We start from the raw sequence: 7,548 nt of genomic DNA, 5'->3' as shown, positions 1-7,548 counted from the left end.
TATAATACGGAAAATTTTTTGGTCGTATATTGGTATCATGTTGGCATTGTCATCTTCGTCTTCATTGTCGTCCGAATACTTTTAGTTTTTGCACTCTAACTTTAGTAAAAGTGAATAGAAATCTATGAAATTTTAACACAAGGTTTATGACCATAAAATGAAGGTTGGTATTGATTTTGGGAGTTTTGGTCCCAACATTTTAGGAATTAGGGGCCAAAAAGGGCCCAAATAAGCATTTTCTTGGTTTTCGCACTATAACTTTAGTTTAAGTTAATAGAAATCTATGAAATTTTGACACAAGGTTGATGACCACAAAAGAAAGTTTGGGATTGATTTTGGGAGTTTTGGTTTCAACAGTTTAGGAATTAGGGGCCAAAAAAGGGCCCAAATAAGCATTTTTCTTTGTTTTCGCACAATAACTTTAGTTTAAGTAAATAGAAATCAATGAAATTTAAACATAATGTTTATGATCACAAAAGGAAGATTGGTATTGATTTTGGGAGTTTCGGTCCCAACAGTTTAGAGATTAGGGGCCAAAAAGGGACCCAAATAAGCATTTTTCTTGGTTTTCGCACCATAACGTTAGTATAAGTAAATAGAAATCTATGAAATTTAAACACAAGGTTAATAACCATAAAAGGAAGGTTGGTAATGATTTTGGGAGTTTTGGTCCCAACAGTTTAGGAAAAAGGGGCCCAAAGGGTCCAAAATTAAACTTTGTTTGATTTCATCAAAATTGAATAATTGGGGTTCTTTGATATGCCGAATCTAACTGTGTATGTAGATTCTTAACTTTTGGTCATGTTTTCAAATTGGTCTACATTAAGGTCCAAAGGGTCCAAAATTAAACTTAGTTTGATTTTGACAAAAAATGAATCAGTTGGGTTCTTTGATATGTTGAATCTAAAAATGTACTTAGATTCTTGATTATTGGCCCAGTTTTCAAGTTGGTCCAAATCTGGGTCCAAAATTAAACTTTTTTGATTTCATCAAAAATTGAATAAATGGGGTTCTTTGATATGCCAAATCTAACTGTGTATGTAGATTCTTCATTTTTGGTCCCGTTTTCAAATTGGCCTACATTAAGGTCCAAATGGTCCAAAATTAAACTAAGTTTGATTTTAACAAAAATTAAATTCTTGGGCCTCTTTGATATGCTGAATCTAAACATGTACTTAGATTTTTATACGACCGCAAATTTTGAAAAAATTTTCGTCGTATATTGCTATCACGTTGGCGTCGTCGTCGTCGTCCGAATACTTTTAGTTTTCGCACTCTAACTTTAGTAAAAGTGAATAGAAATCTATGAAATTTTAACACAAGGTTTATGACCATAAAAGGAAGGCTGGTATTGATTTTGGGAGTTTTGGTCCCAACATTTTAGGAATTAGGGGCCAAAAAGGGCCCAAATAAGCATTTTCTTGGTTTTCGCACTATAACTTTAGTTTAAGTTAATAGAAATCTATGAAATTTTGACACAAGGTTTATGACCACAAAAGAAAGGTTGGGATTGATTTTGAGAGTTTTGGTCCCAACAGTTTAGGAATTAGGGGCCAAAAAGGGACCCAAATAAGCATTTTTCTTGGTTTTCGCACCATAGCGTTAGTATAAGTAAATAGAAATCTATGAAATTTAAACACAAGGTTTATGACTATTAAAGGAAGGTTGGTATTGATTTTGGGAGTTTTGGTCCCAACAGTTAAGGAAAAAGGGGCCCAAAGGGTCCAAAATTAAATTTTGTTTGATTTCATCAAAATTGAATAATTGGGGTTCTTTAATATGCCGAATCTAACTGTGTATGTAGATTCTTAATTTTTGGTCCCGTTTTCAAATTGGTCTACATTAAGGTCCAAAGGGTCCAAAATTAAACTTAGTTTGATTTTAACAAAAATTGAAACCTTTGGGTTCTTTGATATGCTGAATCTAAAAATGTACTTAGATTTTTGATTATTGGCCCAGTTTTCAAGTTGGCCCATATCGAGGTCCAAAATTAAACATTGTTTGATTTCATCAAAAATTGAATAATTGGGGTTCTTTGATATGCCAAATCTAACTGTGTATGTAGATTCTTAATTTTTGGTCCAGTTTTAAAATTGGTCTAAATTAAAGTGCAAAGGGTCCAAAATTAAACTAAGTTTGATTTTAACAAAAATTAAATTCTTGGGCCTCTTTGATATGCTGAATCTAAACATGTACATAGATTTTTGATTATGGGCCCAGTTTTCAAGTTGATCCAAATCAGGATCTAAAATTATTATATTAAGTATTGTGCAATAGCAAGTCTTTTCAATTGCACAGTATTGTGCAATGGCAAGAAATATCTTATTTCACAATATTGTGAAATAGCAAATTTTTTTTTAATTAAGAGTTATCTTTCTTTGTCCAGTATAGTAAGCAAGAAATATCTGCAAGAATTTTTTTTAATTGGAGTTATCTTTCTTTGTCCAGAATCAACTTAAATCTTTGTTATATACAATATACAATGTATATTCACTTTTTACTACCAACTGATAAATTTAAATAATCTTTACCATTCAGTGATAACAAGCAGTTTTTTTTACATCTTAATATTTTATGATGTATTTAAATGAGTAGTAATTGTTGCAAACTCCATTAGAATATTTTAATTGAAATTAGTTTTGGAATAAGGGAAAGGGGGATGTGATTAAAAAATTGGGTTCAATATTTCTCATTTAATTTCATAAATAAAAAGAAAATTTCTTCAAACATTTTTTTGAGAGGATTAATATTCAACAGCATAGTGAATTGCTCTAAGAGAAAACAAAAATTTTAAGTTCATTTGAATACATTCATTCTGTGTCAGAAACCTATGCTGTGTCAAATATTTAATCACAATCCAAATTTAGAGCGGAATCCAGCTTGAATGTTGTGTCCATACTTGCCCCAACTGTTCAGGGTTCAACCTCTGCGGTCATATAAAGCTACGCCCTGCGGAGCATCTGGTTGATTATGGGCCCAGTTTTCAAGTTGGTCCAAATCAGGATCTTAAATTATTATATTAAGTATTGTGCAATAGCAAGTCTTTTCAATTGCACAGTATTGTGCAATGGCAAGAAATATCTAATTTCACAATATGGTGAAATAGCAATTTTTTTTTTAATTAGAGTTATCTTTCTTTGTCCAAAATAGTAAGCAAGAAATATTTTATTGCAAGAATTCTTTTTAATTGGAGTTATCTTTCTTTGTCCAGAATCAACTTAAATCTTTGTTATATACAATATACAATGTATATTCACTTTTAACTACCAACTGGTAAATTTAAATAATCTTTACCAATACCATTCAGTGTTAACAAGCAGTTTTTTTACATCTTAATATTTTATGATGTATTTAAATGAGTAGTTATTGTTGCAAACTCCATTAGAATATTATAATTGAGATTAGTTTTGGAATAAGGGAAAGGGGGATGTGATTAAAATATTGGGTTCAATTTTTCTCATTTGAAATTTCATAAATAAAAAGAAAATTTCTTCAAACATTTTTTTGAGAGGATTAATATTGAACAGCATAGTGAATTGCTCTAAGAGAAAACAAAAATTTTAAGTTCATTAGAACACATTCATTCTGTGTCAGAAACCTATGCTGTGTCACCTATTTAATCACAATCCAAATTTAGAGCTGAATCCAGCTTGAATGTTGTGTCCATACTTGCCCCAACCGTTCAGGGTTCAACCTCTGCGGTCGTATAAAGCTATGCCCTGCGAAGCATCTGGTTGCACTATAACTTTAGTTTAGGTAAATAGAAATCTATGAAATTTTGACACAAGGTTTATGACCACAAAAGGAAGGTTGGGATTTATTTTGGGAGTTGAGGTCCTTACAGTTTAAAAATTAGGGGCCAAAAAGTGGCACAAATAAGCATTTTTCTTGGTTTTCACACCATAACTTTAGTATAAGTGAATAGAAATCTATGAAATTTAAACTCAAGGTTAATGACCATAAAAGGAAGGTTGGGATTGATTTTGAGAGTTTTGGTCCCAACAGTTTAGGAATAAGGGCCCCAAAGGGTCCAAAATTAAACTTTTTGATTTCATCAAAAAATGAATAATTGGGGTTCTTTGATATGCCAAATCTAACTGTATGTAGATTCTTTATTTTTGGTCCCGTTTTCAAATTGTTCTACATTAAGGTCCAAAGGGTCCAAAATTAAACATTTGATTTTAACAAAAACTGAATCCTTGGGGTTCTTTGATATGCTGAATCTAAAAATGTACTTAGATTTTTTATTATTGGCCCAGTTTTCAAGTTGGTCCAAATTGGGGTCCTAAATTATACTTTGTTTGATATTTCATCAAAAATTAATTTTAAGGGTTCTTTGATATGCTGAATCTAACTGTATGTAGATTCTTGATTTTTGGTCCCATTTTCAAATTGGTCTACATTAAAGTCCAAAGGGTCCAAAATTAAGCTAAGTTTGATTTTAACAAATATTGAATTCTTGGGCTTCTTTGATATGCTGAATCTAAACATGTACTTAGATTTTTGGTTTTAGGCCCAGTTTTCAAGTTGGTCCAAATCAGGATCCAAAATTATTATATTAAGTATTGTGCTTTAGCAAGAAATTTTCAATTGCACAGTTTTCAGCAATAGCGAGAAATCTTCAATTGCACAGTATTGTGCAATAGCAAGAAATTTTCAATTACGCAATAGCAAGAAATCTTCAATTGCACACTATTGTGCAATAGCAAATATTTTCAATTGCACAGTATTGGGCAATATTAAGAAATATCTAATTGCACAATATTGTGCAATAGTAAGAAATTTTTAATTGGAGTTATCTTTCTTTGTCCAGAATAGTAGTTGAATCAACTTAAATCATTGTTTTATACAATATACAATGTATATTCACTTTTACTACCAACTGATAAATTAAAACAATCTTTACCATTCAGTGATAACAAGCACTTTTTTTACATTTTGATATTTTATTATGTATTTAAATGAGTAGTTATTGTTGCAAACTCCATTAGAAATTTGAGTTGAGATCAGTTTTGGAAAAAGGGAAAGGGGGATGTGAAAAAAAAATGGGTTTTTTTTGGGGGGGGGGGGGGTAAATTTTTCTAATTTCAGATTTCATAAATGAAAAGAAAATTTCTTCAAACAGTTTTTTGAGAGGATTAATATTCAACAGCAACGTGAATTGCACAAAGGCAAAACAAAAATTTTATAAGTTCATTAGACCAAATTCATTCTGTGTCAGAAACCTATGCTGTGTCAACTATTTAATCACAATCCAAATTTAGAGCTGAATCCAGCTTGAATGTTGTGTCCATACTTGCCCCAACCGTTCAGGGTTCAACTTTGGTGGTTGTATAAAGCTGCACCCTGCGGAGCATCTGGTTGGTCCTGTTTTCAAATTGGTCTACATTAAGGTCCAAAGGGTCCAAAATTAAACTAAGTTTGATTTTAACAAAAATTGAATTCTTGGGGTTCTTCAATATGCCAAATCTGAACATGTACTTCAATGTTTGATTATGGGCCCAGTTTTCAGGTTAGTCTAAATCAGGATAAAAAATTATTATTTTAAGTATTGTGCAATAGCAAGAAATTTTCAATTGCATAGTATTGTGCAATAGCAAGAAATCTTCAATTGCATAGTATTGTGCAATAGCAAGAAATCTTCAATTGCACAGTATTGTGCAATAGCAAGAATTTTTCAATTGCACCGTATTGTGTAATAGGAAAAATCTTCAAAAAAGAAATCTTCAAAAAAAGTCCTGCGTCCGGCGTCGTTAACTTTTACAAAAATCTTCTCCTCTGAAACTGCTGGGCCAAATTTTTAACCAAACATTGTCAAAATCATTATTAGGGTATCTAGTTTGAAAATTGTGTCCGTTGACCCGGTCAACCAACTAAGTCTAAAAATAGAACATAGGGGTAAAATGCAGTTTTTGGCTTATAACTCAATAATCGAAGCATTTAAAGCAAATCTGACATGGCGTAAAATTGTTCATCAGGTCAAGACCTATCTGACTTGAAATTTTCAGATGAATCGGACAACCCGTTGTTGGGTTGCTGCCCCTGAATTGGTAATTTTAAGGAATTTTTGCTGTTTTTGGTTATTATCTTGAATATTATTATAGATAGAGATAAACTGTGAACAGCAATAATGTTCAGCAAAGTAAGATTTACAAATAAGTCAACATGACTGAAATTGTCAGTTGACCCCTTTAGGAGGTATTGCCCTTTATAGTAAATTTTCAACAATTTTTCGTAAATCTTAGTAATCATTTACAAAAATCTTCCCCTCTGATACTACCAAGCCAAATTAAACCAAATTTGGCAAATGTGTGATGTGACCCGGTCAAACAACCAAGATGGCCGCCACTTCTAAAAATAGAACATAGGGGTAAAATGCAGTTTTTGGCTTATAACCCAAAAACCAAAGCATTTAAAGCAAATCTGACAAGAAGTACATTTGTTTATCAGGTCAAAATCTATCTGCTCTGAAATTTTCAGATGAATTGGATAACCAGTTTTTGAGTTGCTGCCCCTGAACTGGTAATTTTAAGGAAATTTTGCTGTTTTTGGTTATTATCTTAAATATTATTATAGATAGAGATAAACTTTAAAATACAATAAATGTTGGCAAGGTAAGATCTATAAATAAGTCAATATGACTGAAATTGTTAGTTGACCCCTTTAGGAGTTATTGCCCTTTATATTCAAGTTTTAACCATTTTTTCGTAAATCTTAGTAATCTTTTACAAAAATCTTCTCCTCTGAAACTACTGGGCCAAGTTAATTATAGATAGAGATAATTGTAAGCAGCTAGAATGTTCAGTAAATTAAGATGTACAAACACATCACCAAAACACAATTTTGTCATGAATCCATCTGCGTCCTTTGTTTAATATTCACATAGACCAAGGTGAGCGACACAGGCTCTTTAGAGAAATATTTTTTGAAAATTGGAGTTATCTTTCTTTGTCCAGAAAAGTAGCTGAATCAACTTAAAATCATTGTTTTATACAATTTACAATGTATATTCACTTACTACCAACTAATAAATAAAAAAAACCTTTACCATTCAGTGATAACAAGCACTTTTACATTTTAATATTTTATGATGTATTTAAATGAGTAATTATTGTTGCAAACTCCATTAGAAATTTGAATTGAGATCAATTGAGATCAGTTTTGGAATAAGGGAAAGAGGGATGGGGAAAAAATTGTGTGTGTGGTGGGGGGGAGTCAATGTTTCTCATTTCCGATTTCATAATTAAAAAGAAAATTTCAAAATTTCTTCAAACAGTTTTTTGAGAGGATTAATATTCAACAGCATAGTGAATTGCTCAAAGGCAAAACATTTCTTTTAAGTTCATTAGACCACATTTATTCTTTGTCAAAAACCTAAGCTGTATCAACTATTTAATCACAATCCAAATTTAGAGCTGAATCCAGCTTGAATGTTGTGTCCATACTTGCCCCAACCGTTCAGGGTTCAACCTCTGCGGTCATTTAAAGCTGTGCCCTGTGGAGCATCTGGTTGTATATAGCTTTATATTTCAAAAGTTAGAAGACCTG

Source organism: Mytilus trossulus, chromosome 6 (assembly GCF_036588685.1).
Source record: "Mytilus trossulus isolate FHL-02 chromosome 6, PNRI_Mtr1.1.1.hap1, whole genome shotgun sequence".
In the NCBI taxonomy this organism is placed as follows: Eukaryota; Metazoa; Mollusca; class Bivalvia; order Mytilida; family Mytilidae; genus Mytilus; species Mytilus trossulus.
This window is presented reverse-complemented; position numbering follows the sequence as displayed.